Source organism: Pygoscelis adeliae, unplaced genomic scaffold (genome assembly GCF_000699105.1).
Source record: "Pygoscelis adeliae isolate BGI_AS28 unplaced genomic scaffold, ASM69910v1 Scaffold65, whole genome shotgun sequence".
Classification (NCBI taxonomy): Eukaryota; Metazoa; Chordata; class Aves; order Sphenisciformes; family Spheniscidae; genus Pygoscelis; species Pygoscelis adeliae.
The window spans coordinates 2,811,837-2,828,121 of NW_008824864.1; the positions used below are offsets into that span (position 1 = coordinate 2,811,837).

Genomic DNA, 16,285 nt, shown 5'->3' on the forward strand with positions numbered 1-16,285 from the left:
TCTTATGGTAAAAAATTGGCCAAGAACCATGCTCTTCAGAAGTATCTGAATCTTGGGGGTAAGTGATTTCTGTCAGACTAGTTTGCCAGTATATAGAACAGGAAGGAAGAGCTTCTATCACACTTCTATGCATCAATGATTTGGCTTTGAAGTTGGTGCTTTTTAACTTGTTGCGGCTGTTAGCAATCCACTAGGGTGTCAGGTTCTTGAGCATACATTAAGTTTCGTACTTGGTGTTTTGCAAAAGCATAAAGACGTTGTGTTGCTTATCTAATATCCTTTTCTTGGTATTAGGTTCTTAAGTAGTAATTTAAACAACAGGTGCTGTGATAGAAAAATCTGCTCACTTGGAGGTGTACAGAGGTTGCTTATTGTTTTCACAGCAGCCAGGAAACAATTTTTTAATCACTGGACTGAGTGGCTAATTTACAGATGAAATGTACCTGAACTGTGTTACCAGTCCTGAGCTATTAAGTCTCTTAAAAATGTGAAGTCACATCCAGCAACCATCTATAAACTGTTGCAACAGACATACAATATTTTTAAGTGTTCATTTGAAGTAGGTGGGAAATACAAGTACAAATAATTTGCATGAGGACTCCAGACAATGCTCCTCCTCTGTTCCCCCCTGCCCCTCTTCACCTGTAGAAAGTTAAGAATGGAGATGAAACATTCTTGATACAAATGGAGTAAATCACTTTTAAACAGCTGCTCACAATATCTGTATTTTAGCCACTCAAATCCTTTGATCTCAATGTGTGATAATCTCAGTATTCTTATTGTAATTTTTTTTTTTTGCTAAGTGGTGACTTCTAATGTGATGGATTTTGGTTTTCCATCTGGTTTGAAAATAAAAATCAGTTACTTACTTGTTTTCCTATGGCTTAGACTACATTAGTGTATGCAGCCTTTGCATGCAATTGACTAAGCCATCATTAGGATCCCTGAGTTATTTTGGGATTTTGATTAATGTTAATCCTGTTACAAATGTTGCTTGGCCTTTAAGCCATATTCAGTGTCAAACAAAGTGCAGCATTCTGCCAATCATATGTAGCCTTCTCATACTCACTGAAAGATGTAGAGTGATTATAGGTCAGTATAACCACCCAAAACAGTAATACTGGCAAGGATTCAATGCTTAGCTGATTGTTTTTGTGTAGATGGTATGTGCATGTGCAGACATATTGTTGAACAAAAAATAACTAGATGAAGACAAGATGTGTGGTCCGCATAGTGCCCACATAGCATTGCTAGCTATTTTTAAGTGATGTTATCATCTAACAAATGAATCATGCATAGTCAGTGGCAGGGCTGGAACAATTTCTTGGCCACCTTGTGTTACAACCGTACCCCGGAGGATACCTCTTTGAGTTTATTTTCCTCCCTGCTGTTTCCTCAGCCTGCTTCCTAGAAACGGCCAGCGCAGAGGTTAGCTGTTCTGCTGGCTACTGTAGATTCACTTGCCTAGAAAGCATTTGTCTTAAAACTGTGAGTCTTAGCGTTTGCTCTGAAATAAGTTCACTTTAATTACAACACTTGAAAGATTGCTTTTAGAGCTAATTAAATTAGTTCTTTTTCATAGAGTTGTGAGGTTTCTTGTTTCTAGTAGCTAAATGGCTAGACTCCTGCTTGGAGTACTTCTCCCCACCTTTACTTGAAGGAATTTCAAACTGCATCTCCCATTTTACCCAGGAGAGTGCTAACCCCACAGAAGCCTGGAGATCATTGCTCTCTTTACTCTGTTGTAGGTCATTACTCTGATCTATTTCATATCATAGGTGACTGTTCATGTAACCAGAGAGAGTTTCTCTCACCAAAATATGAAAACACATGCCTATGTATTCTGCCTTCCATGCCACTCTGCTCTCTTGTGAAAGTGTTTGAGAACAGCGGAGACTGCCAGTATGGTGAGAAAAAAAATTGGACCAAAGCATCTATTGGATCAAGTTCAAATGAAATTGATTTGTTTCTCTCCCAGTCAAAGGAACCTGTAGTTCTTTGTATAGCCCTGTTAGTCAGTAGCAAATAAGTACTAATGTGTGATGCTTGTGGTATTTTCCCAATTGTGGAAAAACTGCTTTTCATTTTATTGAGGTAGATTAACAGTTGGGAAGGATCAAGTTCAAAATTGTAATGTTGAAAGTTGGTAAGGCCTGACAAGAAGGATAGCATCTGATACTTGTAGACATTTAAATGTTTTTGTATTTTCTTAGAGAGGATAAGATGATGTGCCAAATACAATTTTAGATAATATGTGTCACTGGGGTAGATATGACACATTAGTAACAGATGTAACTGCAGATGTGTCCTAAGCCACTAAAGTCTTGTGTTTTAAAGACTTAATTTTTTAATGTTTTTAATACATCTGGGTGGTGTAAGATAATTTCTTGTCAAGTGTGAAACCTCTCATCATTCAGACAAGCTATGTGACTATACCAAGGAGGGAATACCATATCAAGAAGGCCCTCCAAAGCAGTGTTTGTAGTTTGAATGGAAAAAGGGGGCTGAAGAAGCAGTTGCTGGAACTTAAAGTAAAAAAAGCCCCAAACCATTACTCTCCTCCCTCCGCCCCACAAGCATATGTTTTCAAGTCTCTGAAAATTCAAGTGAATTCTGGAGGAAAAAAATATGACTCTTTGGCCCTGCATTTGAATGTTAAGACCAATCTGTCATCCTTGAGACTATTGAAGATGTTGCATAGCCACAGCTTTCGATACAGGCTGATGCTATGCCTCCCCAAATGCTGTAAATTGCTGTATTTGATGGCCTTGCTTGGGCTTAAAGGAAACTTCTGTTCTTTGCATTTATGAAGAAAAGACAATATGTAAATCTCCATCTGATCATCATTGTGGTAAAATTGGTTTACTTCCATGGTAGTAGGACTGGTGAAATTGCTTGTATTGAACTTGCAAATGCTGTCATTTGAAGGAGGTTTTTGTTCTCGTACTACCAAATATTTTGTGTATTCACTGCCACTCTTGGGAGGGTTTTTGCCAGCTCTGTCTGAGATAATCTAATTTAATTTTTCCATATGCATACATTGTATGATCTTTGTTAATTCCTGGTTGGTTTTTTTTTTCCTCCTCTGACTATTTAGCAAGCCAGCAAATGAGGGCAGTGACAGTGGCATTGGCACAATGAATCATGCTGATAAACACCAACAGAATAGATAGTGAAGAACATAATTCCTCCTGAATTTTTTATATTTGCAGAGAGAAGCTTGGCGTTTCAAATAGTGTTTAAAATGGATCACAAGACTCCTAGATAGAATAACAATGTATATGTTACTTCACAATCCACAAAACTTACACGCACTTGCAGGTTTTTTTATTCAGATTGCTACATGTAGTGTGGTATGAAAAGGAATCTCTAGTTTCCCCTGCTTTCCTTGGTTCTGGATCTGTACTGTTGGGAGCTTTTTCACTTGTCTATTCATCAGTATTTAGGATCTGCTGCATGAGAAAGTTCTTGTACAATGTCTGGGGAAACAAGCGCAATGGAACAGGCCACAGTTGTGAATAAAGTATTTGCAACACTTAAGGCCATACTACATTACTGTCTGCCTTCTAAACTTGCACTGCCTGCCCCTTTCTTCAGCTCCTGCAGACATTGGAATTTGCCAAGCAGGAAGGGCAAATAGGTTTTTCCAAAATAATTGTGGCCACTCTAGTTACAGATCGCGTAATGGGAGGGAATAGCATCTCCACTTGTCATAGTATGCAAATGCTGGATCACACAGAACTCTGGAACCATGTGCCTTGGTGGTTTCTTTATTTCATACAGTCAGATAATAATTCATGTTGGAAGGGACCTCAGGAGGTCTCTAGTGCAACCTCCTGCTCAAAACAGGATCAGTAATGAGATCAGAACAGGTTGCTCAGGGCATTATCCCATCAGGTCTTGAAAACCTCCCAGGATGGAGACTGCGTAGCTTTTCAGGGCAGCCTGTTCCAATGCCTGACCATCCCTCATGGTGAAGCAGGTTTTCCTTATATCCAGTATGAACCTCCCTTGTTTCAATTTTAGTTTGTTGTCTTTCATCCTTCTGCCATGGTCTGTTTTCTTTCATCTTCCTGCCATGCACTGCTGTTAAGAACCTGGCTCCATCTTCTCAATAACCTTCTTGTATGTATTGAGAGGCAGCTCAGAGGTCCCCCATGCATTCATTTCTCCAGGCTGAACAAGTCCAGTTCCCTCAGCCTCTCCTCATAGGACATGTGGTCCAACACCCTGACAACCTTGATGGTCCTATGCGGAACTTGCTCTGGTTTATCAAAGTCTTTCTTGTAGTGGTGGCATAAAACAGGTGCAGTATTGTAGGTGCAATCTAATGAGTGCTAAGTAAAGGGGGATAATCACTTCCCTTGTTCTCCTGTTGTTAGCTTTCATCACTTCCTTGCATGTGGAGGAGGTTGTCTTTAAAGACCTGCTAGCTATCCTGAGCTTGTTGACCCTTCAGAGCTGTCTCCCATGGGATCCCACCTATCAGTTCCCTGAATAACTGGAAGTTTGCTCTCCTGAAGTGTAGGGTCTGTACTCCATTCAGGAGCTTGAATTACATTATTTCTTGGATGCTACATCCAAGGCATTGTCATTGATTATTATATCCCCAACTAATTTTTCCTTGTATATCTGAACAGCAGATCCAGCTGTGTTTCATACCCAGTTGCCAACTCAATACCTGTATCTAAAAGTTACTCCTGAAACACTCCAGAAATCTCTCAGATTGCTTGCATCTTACTGTGTTGCTCTTTGAACAGGTGCTAGCTGAATTAAAGTCCTCTGTAAGAACCAGGGCATGATCTAGTAACTTTCTTGAGTTGTTTAAAGAAGACTGTCTGCCTTCTTATCCTGATCACGTGGTCTGTGGCAAACTTTCACCATGATGTCACCTTTAGTGGCCTGTTGTCAGATCATGATTTGGTGCACTAAGTGCTTAACATCTGATTTCTGGGAGAAGTCTGTCATGCCTCTTTTAAGTCCCCTGTCTGATGTCCCTGTGCATTTCTTCCAGTATCTCATGCCCTAAATATTGGAGCAGGTACACTCTTAAGAAATCCTCCATTTCAATCATCAGAACAAATTGGCAAAACTGAGCGGCATACTTAGCCAGAAGAGCAGTGTGAGGGATGACTATGGGCAGTTCTGTAACTGGGACTGCTGAAAAGGGAGAACTTACTCTATTGTATTCTAAAAACAAGTTTCTGAAATTATCCTGCCCAGGATGGTGTTTATGAACTTGAGATACAGCCTCACAAATTATCATGCCGTGCCTGAGTACCAGCAGGTGGGTAACCAGGGTGTATGATATGTTCTAAGAGTAACGATTTGAGGGTAGGGGAGGGAATGTGGCTTTCTTGCCTTTTTGTGGACTACATGGTAAAGCCTGTTCCCAACAGGCATGTGAGCATCAGAATTTTGGAACTGGTTTAAAATTCCTTTTAAAAAATAGATTAATAGTTTCAGTAAAAACAGGGAAGAAAAAACCTATTAAATAGCTGTCTCTTCTTTCCCCCCTACTTAATTACTCTCTAGACACTTTTGGTGCTCATAGAAATATTTCTCAGGGTTCACTTGCCTTTTTAATAGCTACTTCCAAATACAAGTCAAGAACAGTGATTATGGGATTTCCTGAAGTCAATACTTAATCTTGAGTCAACACTGTTCACTTTCTGTCTTTGATAGAATTGACTTCTAATTATTACTTGTGTTTATCTGCTACCTTCCCAATGGTTTTCATAAGTGCTTCTTAAATACCGTGTGACTGAGTGTAGAATGAGTTTGTGATTCCTGCCTAATCTGCAGAGCTGCATCTGCATGCACTTGTCTGACACAAACCTGGCTTTTGAAGAGTGTTCATCCTGAAGAAGGCAAAAACTGACAGCTGTCTTTTTGTTCCATCATCCTTACCTGTTGCTTGTTATTCTTTTTTTAACATAAAATTCTTTCAAAATGCATATTCTGAGAAATTAGAGAACAGGCATAGTATTGTTTCTTTTTAATTGGAAACCCTACCTGCTTGAAGTAATTTCACACTTCACTTCTTCATTGATATATTTACAGATGGTTTGGTAATAAATAATTAAAAGAAGAAAAAGTTAGTCTTTAAATACTAGAGTTGGTTTTAACCTACTTGTTCTTAAAATAAATATATGCACTTTTATCATTACCTTGGATTCCTGTCAAAGGTCAACTCTATTTCCATTGACGATATTTCTCAGAGTTCTAACCATTTTACTTCTTTTTGCTTTCACTTGTTGAAATTTTCCCTGTGATTTCAACAGCTCAATCAAATCGGTGCTGATTGCTTATGATGTCTTCCATTACAAAAATTCTGCTTGCTTAACTGTTCTTTTTGACTTTCAATATTTGTAATTTGTATGTAAGTCTTCCTTTTATACTCCTTGTTCTAAGAATAATCCTCTAAAATCTTATTTACTGTAGTGTTTAAAGTTATGCTTCTTCTTCAGCCACTTTCTTCTCTGGGAGGTCATCAAACGTACATGGACATGTCTGCTTCCTGATGTATAAAGCTTTCTTTCAGGGGTGTGCATGTTATACAACAAATTTATATATTTTCAATAGTTAGTATTGTTGGGTGGTTGTTAAAAGAAAAGAATGTCTTGAGCTATTCTCAAAGAGTTGCTGATGTATTAGCACGGACTTTTTGCATGATCATAGGCAAACCTTGAAGTTGTCTGAGTCCAAGATCACAGTAGCTAAGTGACTGAGATTAAAAATAAAAAAGTGTTTAGGAGTATTTTTACTTAAAGTTCCCATGGAAATTTTTGGTTTTATTTAAAAAAATTATGCCAGAAAGGCATAAAACCCTTCACATGCTTATGTCCATCTATTTTTTCAGGCTTCATTCATTCTGTCACTTTTAGGTAACGTTTTATCTTTCCACTTTGTCTCAAATTTTAATTCCCTAATCTATACAGTTATAATTTTATCTTACTCTAAGATGATTCTATTGAAAAATTATTTTTAAAAAATTGCCAAAGCCTTTTATATAGGCTTTTGCCTATACAGCAGGAGGCTGTAATGTTTTCTTAATGATCTAGTAGTTTGTGTGTCAGTTTTGATTTGTAAATGGCATCTAGATCTTTAAGAATATGGCATTAAAAAACAAACTATAAAATGGGCCAGGTGTAGTTCCTCCTTTGAGGATTAATCTGATTGTTTTCATGGTTAGAGGTCATATATTTTTCTACCAGGAGAGGTCACCATGGTAGTTTACAAAAGACAGATTTTTATTTTTTTATTGTAAAAGACCTTGCAAAAAGAAAGTTTCTTAGCTCGTGGGAGTAATTTCACTAATTGTGCTGTTCTAAAAACAAGAACAAAATATTACTTTTCTCATACACATGAGGTTTTTACACACTATGAGTAACAGAACACAATAAATCATCAATTTGTATAGTGAGAGTGTTGTAGGTGAAGGGGAAATTTTTCACTGTTTCAATATCTTGATGTTACTTTTTTAATTTAAGAATACCAAGAGTACCAAGAGTGTTTTTAACTTTGAGAAAATAGAATGTTTTTTCTATAAAGCATATTGACTCAACTTTGTTAATTTAATTTCTACTTGTATACCATGATGTATTTAATGTCGTGGTCATTGCAATTGGAATGAAGGAGGGGTAGGAAATACTGTTTATCTTAATGCGCTTTCCAATTCAGACCACATAATCCAAATGTGAAATCACTGCAACATTTTCAGGCTAAGTGGTAACAGCAAAACTGCATAGGAATTGATATACTGGATTGGACCAAAAGCTTAGTTATTTCAGCGTTGTGTCTCTGATAGTGGTCTGTTTTCAATGCAAAAAAAGAAGACTTTCTTGCAAAACTATTATATATTAAAATAGGTAAAGCGCTTCTGAGTCTTTTCTTTTGCTTTCACCAGGAGTCACTAGATTCTAGTCATATTCTCCTGATGGGTGGTTTCCTACTGTCGTTTTCTCAGGCTTATGGGATAAGACTTTAAAGAGCATGTGCTGTTCCAGAAGCTTTCTGCAGCAGAGCCACAAACAAGGTGGATAGTCTTAGTGTTTCAGCTGGGATCACCTTCCCTGTTTCAGCAGGGCTGGGTCCTGGATTTCAGTGGTTTTTCTAGATGAGCTCAGCTCCCGTGGTACCTCTTCCTTTGGGAGACAGACTTTACGCATTCGCTTTCCTCTGACGTGTTTCTTCGCTGGAAAAAGCAACAGCATATCTTCCAAACACATTAACACCTGTAGTTCATAGTGGTACAGTACTAGAGGGTACACAATACCCTTAAAGACTCTGTTTTCAGGGTTCTCACTTGTTGTCTCTATTGTAGGCCCTCACTGCTCTCTCACGTTACTTGGGTTGCTAGCAATCCTCATGTAGTGACTACATTTAGTGTGTAGCTTTTATTAACATTCCTCTGTTTGCAAATTCTGTTGGCGAAAAGGCTGAGATGTAAGATTAGGAGCTCCCACATCAGCTGCTGCGTAAGCTTTTCGGGAGAGAGGCCTATGCTCTGGCTGTATTTAGGAGTCAGGGCTTAAGGGGAGGATCTCATGAAATAATTCTAGGCTGCAGATGGGTCATATTGTTCTGTGTCTTTCCTGAAGTCACTGCTCAGTTTTGGCTTTATGTAATGATTTCTTCTGCATCATGTGACATGAACACATCCTCCTGCTGTATATATAAGCTAGGCTTCTCAGAGTAAGCAAATTTCAGAGTACCAAGTTATACTTGGCTTACTTAAGCCAGCTAAGGCATGTGTTTATTTAACGGCTCTGTTTCTGAACTGGACCTCAGGATGGCTTTTCTTTTTCGAAAGTAGTGAGTTGATGACACCATTTTCAAAGTGTGTGTTTTTAAAAGAGGACACACTCTTCCTGTCTACATTGGAGGAGCTCTCCTGTTCCTTTATTTTTGTCTCTGCTTTTGTCCCTTCTCCCATTTAAGCTGTGTAGTCATGTCATAAAATTCTGTGTTATCTTTAATCTGTTAGCAGAGTAGAAGCAAGGCTGCATGGAATATAAGCTTAATTTAGTCTTCTCTATAATTTATGGTGAAGTGTATGTATTTTAATAAGTTTGAGGGCATTTTCTCCATCCCATCAAACCAATCAACATTAGAAAGTAAAAATGTTGGCATTTTTATCCATTTCCTGCTTTTGTGCCAATTTACAATTCTAAATCTGTGCTTCGCCACATGGCATTAGCACTTAGGGCCTTCTCCAGGTCTGTTTAATAAAGTGATATGTTGATAGTCTAATACATGAAGGTCACAGGTACTCCTCCTGCTGGCCTCACCAGATCATTTCTTACAGATGATAATGGATTTCTTACAGATTATGGCATGCAGAGTAGGTCCCATAATATTTAGTGGCATTTTGTGATATTTGTGTAGTGTATATTGCCTGTGTAACAGTAGGTGTTAATGAGGTGTCCAATCCCTTAAAGGCACTGACAGGTAAACTGCTTCAGTAGAAAAATACACTATGTTTTTTATACTATGAAAGAGTCAGACTGTGTTAGTGTAGAATACATCTGAATAAAAATAACCACATGACTCAAAAGCTTTGCTCTGTTCTTTTATTCCTTGTAAAGCTGTAAGAAAGAAAACAAGAGGGAGAATCCCTGTTTCTTTCTGAGCTTCTTGTTGGTCTGTGGGAAGATGAAAAAATAGATCAGGACTATTATATTATTACAATATAAAACATTATTAAAAGAGATACGGAATATTGTTTCATACATTAAATATATTAGGAAAAAAATTGAGTCCACTAGTCTTTCAACACATTCCATAGGCTTAAGTTGTCTGCTAAGTGATCTTGCTGAGTTGCCATAGTCTTTCTGGAATCAAATGTAACTATCAAGCTTCTCGATGTGAATTATAGAATCATAGAATCATTAAGGTTGGAAGAGACCTCCAAGATCATCGAGTCCAACCGTCAACCCAACTCCACCATGCCCACTAAACCATGTCCCTAAGCGCCTCATCTACCCGTTTTTTAAATACTTCCAGCCGCCAGGCAGCTTTCCAGCCACTCTTCCCCAAGCCTGTAGCGCTGCATGGGGTTGTTGTGGCCGAAGTGCAGGACCCGGCACTTGGCCTTGTTGAATCTCATACAGTTGGCCTCGGCCCATCGATCCAGCCTGTCCAGGTCCCTCTGCAGAGCCTTCCTACCCTCGAGCAGATCAACACTGCCGCCCAACTTGGTGTCATCTGCAAACTTACTGCGGGTGCACTCGATCCCCTCAATAATTATAATACAATTATTCTTGTGGGTTATATTACCTTGTGGGTTGCCCTAATGCAGTACAGAACATGTTCTGTTGGATGATTGCTGTGTGCTTTTCAAGTGTCTAAAATAGACATCATTGTGCAGTAAGTATGGCTGAGACGAATTACCAAAGGGCCAACTCATAATGCCCTTAGTCGAATTTTACTCACTTCTTACTCTAGCTCGATAATTTTCTGTGCAAAGTGATTTCAGAATGTGGCCCAAGAGACTAGAGAAACATTTCTTACTTGGGAGTGAGAGGAAGGTGGAGAGGTACATGCAGGATTTTTCCAATTCCTCTCCTTGAAATTTGGAGACCCTCCCAAATCAAAAGGTTAAGAAACATGGGTATGATTATTTACAATTCCGAAGTGGATATTCACATTGGATAGATTCCACTCCAGTAGCAAAGCTAAATCCTTCCCCTCCTACCAGAGGTGGTCCCTTCAGGTCACGCTTCAAGACATGCTGTTGGGGAACTGGTAGGCTCCTGTGGGGTACTGGCGGATCTATAGAGAAATGAAGAACTTCAGGCACTAACTTCTTGAATCTTCTTGATTCACTATTTGATTGTGTTTGCCTTAGCGGTATCTTTCTGAATTAAGCAATTCTAGAAAAAAGTCCTGCTCAAAAATAACAGGGACTGTAGTTAATTTTCTTTGTAGAAAAATTGTTGCCTGCCTACATAAAATTAAAAAGTAAATCTTCCTCTCTGACTCACCCAACTCACTTGAATGGTAGTTGTCACAGGTAATGTGACTAGAGCACCATGTGCTCCCCTCATTAGCATGCAACTTCATTCTGTACAGGAAATAGCAAATGTCGATAAATTGAAAGATAAAGATATTCCTGGTGTGAAGTCAGCAAATTCAGCATATTTATCAGGCGTGCATGGAAACATTTTTTAAACAAATCTATTTGTATCCAAACTACAGACTTTTAAACATTAAGTGCATTGGTTTCATCTAAGAGATGTAAGTCTGAATAAGCTAATGATACCATAGGGCACTTAGCAGCGTTTGGCATCTTTTCTTCCATATATCGGATATTATACTTTCACATATGATGTCTGTCATCTTTATAAGAGCAAGCATGATGGTAGGAAGTATTTTCAGTATCGGTAGGTTTTCATAGCATTTGAGTAACTATTAAGCTAAACAAGTTACTAAATTGACATTTTCAACTCTCAGGACTGGAAAACCTTGAAGACAGGTTATCAGATTAAATTTTGGACATAAGTACACGTGTGCAAACATTTGGACTGTTAAACCTCTATGCCTGCTTCTGAGGCTTCATTGTTCTGAGCTGCCATTCCTTGATTGAATCTTCGTGAGCACACACTATTCATTTAGCCATCCCACTTCCTCCTTTTACCCGAGCACCTAAATATTCCAATAAAAAAAGTGAAGAGAGCCTTGTGTGTGCTCTCCACCTAAAACACAGCTGCAGCTGAGAAAATACTCGTCTTTTTCATGTGTGCACTTTAATCACTCCAGCCGAACTCCTTCCCTTCTCCTGCTTCCCCCGCACCGTTATCCATAACTGTACTGGAACATATTGTAAATTCCAGGCTGTATATTTCATTTACACACGCTCCTGTATAAAATGTTGATTTTCTGTGTTAATGTGAGCATTTTTTTATTTGGTCATCAATGACATTCTTGGGTAAAAGTTGATGGCTTTTCCACAAGGGTTTCTTATTTGGCTGATTGAATTAGATACGGATGGAAGTTATTTGCGCGCATATACTTTGCATTCACTTTAAGCTTATTTTTTTCATATTCTTAATAAAATTAATAAAGTGGAGTTACACTAAGAATAGCATAGACATGATTATGTATTATTTTATAATTTATTTTGTGGGGGGAAAAGAAAGACTTATGCAGTGGCTAGACTTAAGAAAAAGAAAAAAATACAAAGATGAAATGAGTTTAAGGGCTTCTACCTGACTGGGCAAAGAACATTATAGGTGTGTGTCTTGGTTTTTTTCCCTCAGACAACAGGGACAAGCACAGAATAACGGAACGCTGCTACTGACTTTAGCAGAGATATTAGATGGTACAAGCCCAGTTTAAAATCTGTAGTTATATTATATGTCAGTTCTTTACAGTGGATAGGCAGTTACTGCATGTTAAATGCTTTCCCTAGTATTACTGTGGCAATTCAAATTGCCAAGAGCATCCTTTACCACTAACAAAACAGGAAGAGGCTAACATGTGAGTGTGAAGAATCTGGTCTGTACTGTTGTTTCCTTACTCTCTGCTCCACTTCCTGGAAGATAATTTGAGTTGCAGCGCTGCCTAAAGACCCTCTCCACTGGTACATTTGTCAATACAGTGTGCCTGTGGCTGTGCCTCAGGAGCAGGTTCAGTGCCCCAGACAAAGGGCGATGCTCTGTGTTTTTCCACACCTGTCTCGTGATCCTTCAATGGGTCATGGCAAATGTCCTGGCAGTTTACGGCAGCTGTTCTGTTCAAAGGGTATGCAGCTTTGCTTTCCCTTTCTTTCCTCATAGGAGTTCAGAGAAGGGTTGCTGAAAAAAATGGAAGGCTGACTCAAAGCTGATTGCTAGATAGAGTAGCCAAGGGTATTTATTAGCTCTATTTTGATCAAGCCTGGTGTGGCTTTTATTTTTTGAGGTAATGGTTTGTTCCTACTTGTTATTTTTGGTTTTGATGTCATTAGAGGAGTTCATCCCTGGCTTTCTGTTGATGCCAAATGGCTTTCCAGGTTTATGAAATCTGCTAAGAGTCCTCCATCATGTATTTCTTCCTTCACCACTTGCAGGAGAAGGGGAAAAATACTGCTGGGAGCCTAAATAAAAAAGTTTTGTGGGATCTTTGTGAGCATAATCCCATTTTGAAAGCAAGGGTTCTGGAGAATTTCAGAAAGCTGGAGAAAGATCTCAAATTGATATATAGATGGAGGTCAATCATCAGGAGCGTATTTGGCATACTATTTAATTTGCAGATTTTTTTTGCAGATTTTTTCCAGTTCATGTTTTGCCCACAACAACTCCTCACCATCTTTTGCTGCCATTTTGGTGAGAAAAGTATTTTTTCTGACTTTTCAGAAAATTGCTGTTTTTTTTTTTCTTTACCAGAAGGTAACTGTGAGGCAATAAATTTAAGGTTCTGAAAAGTGTTTATGTGTATAGGAGGAAAAGGAGGCAGGTTAGGGCTTTTTCGAAGGTGAATTTAGTGGGGTGAAGCTTGATCATCCTTGAGAGCCCTGGAAATAGATGTCTTCTATCTTTCATTAGAAGTATACAAACCAACAGTGTAAGTTTCATAATCTTCCTTCTTTTTTTTTTTTTTTTTTTTTTCGGAGGGACCACGGACCACCTATAGAGCTGTGATATTTGTCCAGTTTCCATGCTCTTTTGGTCCTTGGCCTGTCTGAGTCTGCCAACAAATGTGTTAATTGCTGTGGTTTTGGTAATGTGGACACCTGTCCAGGACAAAATGAACTGACATCAGTAATTAATTTCAAATTTACTTAATATGTAGGTTCCTCCTTCTTCCTCCTTCCTGTCAACAATTTATTTTTCCTTTCCATAGACTGTGCAACCTTGTTGACTTCAGCAGCGTTTCCTGGACTTAACCAAGATGGCTTCTTGTTGGTAGCTGAAATAAAATCATAGGTTCTGGAATTTGCCTTGAGAATAAAATACCCTTAGGCCGGATACAGTTTTAATTTCAGATTTTAAAAGTACCCTCAGAGGATCATAAAGGAGTAACCTAAATCTAAGAAATTTTTGCTTCCTCAGCACCTATCTGCTTGTCTCCTTTCTACACATTTTTTTACCTAACTGACCAAGTGATTCTAATATGCAGTTTCGGTAGAAATGATTCTTCCACTGCCATCGGTGTTGTCTGTTAGGACCGACATTGAATAAACTGCCACTGAGTGTCAGAAGCATGCCTTTGATGCAGTTGGATGGCATGTTTGTTTTCAATTGAATTGCTATGGATATCTTCCCTTGTCAAAGGGCAAGTTACCAACATTGTCGACAAAATCACGTAAGCTATGCTTTCTAATTGTGTTTCTTCCTCTAAGACTGTGAACACATGTATTTCTGAGGTCGAGCTCAGCCATTTTAGTCTGCAGATAAGGGTGTGGAACTGTTTGCTTTAGAAATGCTCTTTCAGTTCAAGCTTTGGTACCAGCTTTCTGCCTAATTACAGAAAGAAGTGCTCGTGACTTCATGGTCTACTGCAAAGCTTCAGTGCTATTCCTCCAGCAGGTCTATTAGGTCCATATAGACAGTGTTCTGCTTCCTTTGGTGGAAATAAAAGGTCTTCAATAAGAGACTTGAAAAAAAATGCTACTGAGTGATGATACCAGGAACCTGCTAAAAATATAGACAATTTAATAAGTGAGAGAGCATTTTACAAGATTCCTGAAATGCAAGAATTGTTTTCCTTTGAAGATTGTTCTTGAATTGTGCTTTGACTGTTATGTTTGAATAAACGTTTGCACTTAGATTTCCGACAGAGCACAAACTTAGAAGCATTACTTGTAGAAGCTCTAGATAATACGTTAATTAAAAAAATCAAACTTGTGGACCTAATTTGCTGTGTATTTTCTTGTGCTTCTGCCTTGAAACTGTGCTGTAGACTTCCTTAGCTTTCTACTAATCCTTGGTTTTAGTCAGGCTGAAGGTGCCATGAAAACAGAGGAAGACTGTACATATTTTCTTGGTTCTCATTCCAGGCAAAACAAGGAGGTAGAAGTGAATACAGAAATGTTAACCTAACTGTTAAAAATAAAAATTAATGTGAAGTTTTGCATATTAGTGTAGAGTTTTTCTTATCTGTTTTTCAACTTTGAAATATTTTGTTCTCTTTTCAACCATTCGAATGTCAGTTTTAAAGACATGTTGGTATTGTTATTCAGTGAAAACTGTGATTTAAGTGTGTTCACTATTTGGGTGCTTTAGAATTCCCCAGGTGCAGATTGCAAGCATGTTTAAGTTAAAATACAAATATTTTCCAAAGCTGTAATTTATGTAGTAGGTGTTTGGTGACTGAGTTACTGGATACAGTTTGGGTTGGAACAAAGCCTAGAAGCTGTATTTTGGTTGTGCTAGCATATTGCAATGGTGGAGGAAAACAAGGAAGGAAGGAACAAAGATCCCAACAAATCTGTCCATGTTATGATCTTTACTAATCTGCTTTCTTTAGAAGTATCTCAAAGTATACTGACCCTTGGTTATGCACAAGTGCTTTACAATATAGTGCTATAGAGGGAAGCAATATTAAAATATAGATCATTAATTTATTTTATATATTGTATATATACTGCTTGCATCAGTCGCCGAGGCAAGCAGCTCCGGTACTGGCACAATCTGCAGCAGAGCACTCTAGCGTGGTGCACAGCGGGGGTCCTGAACCGGGGGAACCTCAGGGGGAGCCAAGAGACCTGCCAGGAGCCCACAGCTCATGCGACAGTGGCTGATGGGACCTGGGCAGGGCTGAGCTGTGTCCCCCCGCCTGCTGGCTCAACCGGGGAGCAATGGTATCCACCTGGCAGAAGGCTGTGTCCTCTCTAAACTCTGCACCTGCCACGACTGACGCAGCTTCCCAGACAGAGCTCCGATGGGAACATGCTGCCACCCAAGTGTCAGGCTGCAGGGTGTGCCCGATATGCAGACCGGACCCACTTCTTAGGGAAGTCTGCTGTCTCCCTGGGGCCTGGTTAAAGATGTGAAGAGAAAGCTTCCTTCCCTGGTACAGCCCTCAGATTATTATCCATTATTGATTTTTCATGTAGGCAACGATGAAGTTGCAACGAGAAGTCCAAGGGCAATCAAGAGAGACTTCAGGGCCCTGGGACAACTAGTTAAGAGATCGGGAGCACAAGTATTGTTCTCCTCTATCCTTCCAATTGCAGGGAATGGTGAAGGAAGAAACAGGAAGAGCCATCAGATACCTGGCTTTGAGTCTGGTGTCACTGGCAAAATTTGGGGTTTTTTGATTATGGGTCTGTCTACACAAAAACAGGCCTGCTGGCAAC

At 39.0% G+C, this 16,285-nt stretch overlaps 1 protein-coding gene across 1 annotated transcript in view; it reads left to right on the forward strand.

Moving 5' to 3' along the window:
• LOC103917237 (potassium voltage-gated channel subfamily KQT member 1-like) overlaps window positions 1-16,285 on the forward strand; it is a 531,450-nt gene that overhangs the window by 33,336 nt on the left and 481,829 nt on the right. The gene's annotated exons all lie outside the window — the stretch shown is intronic.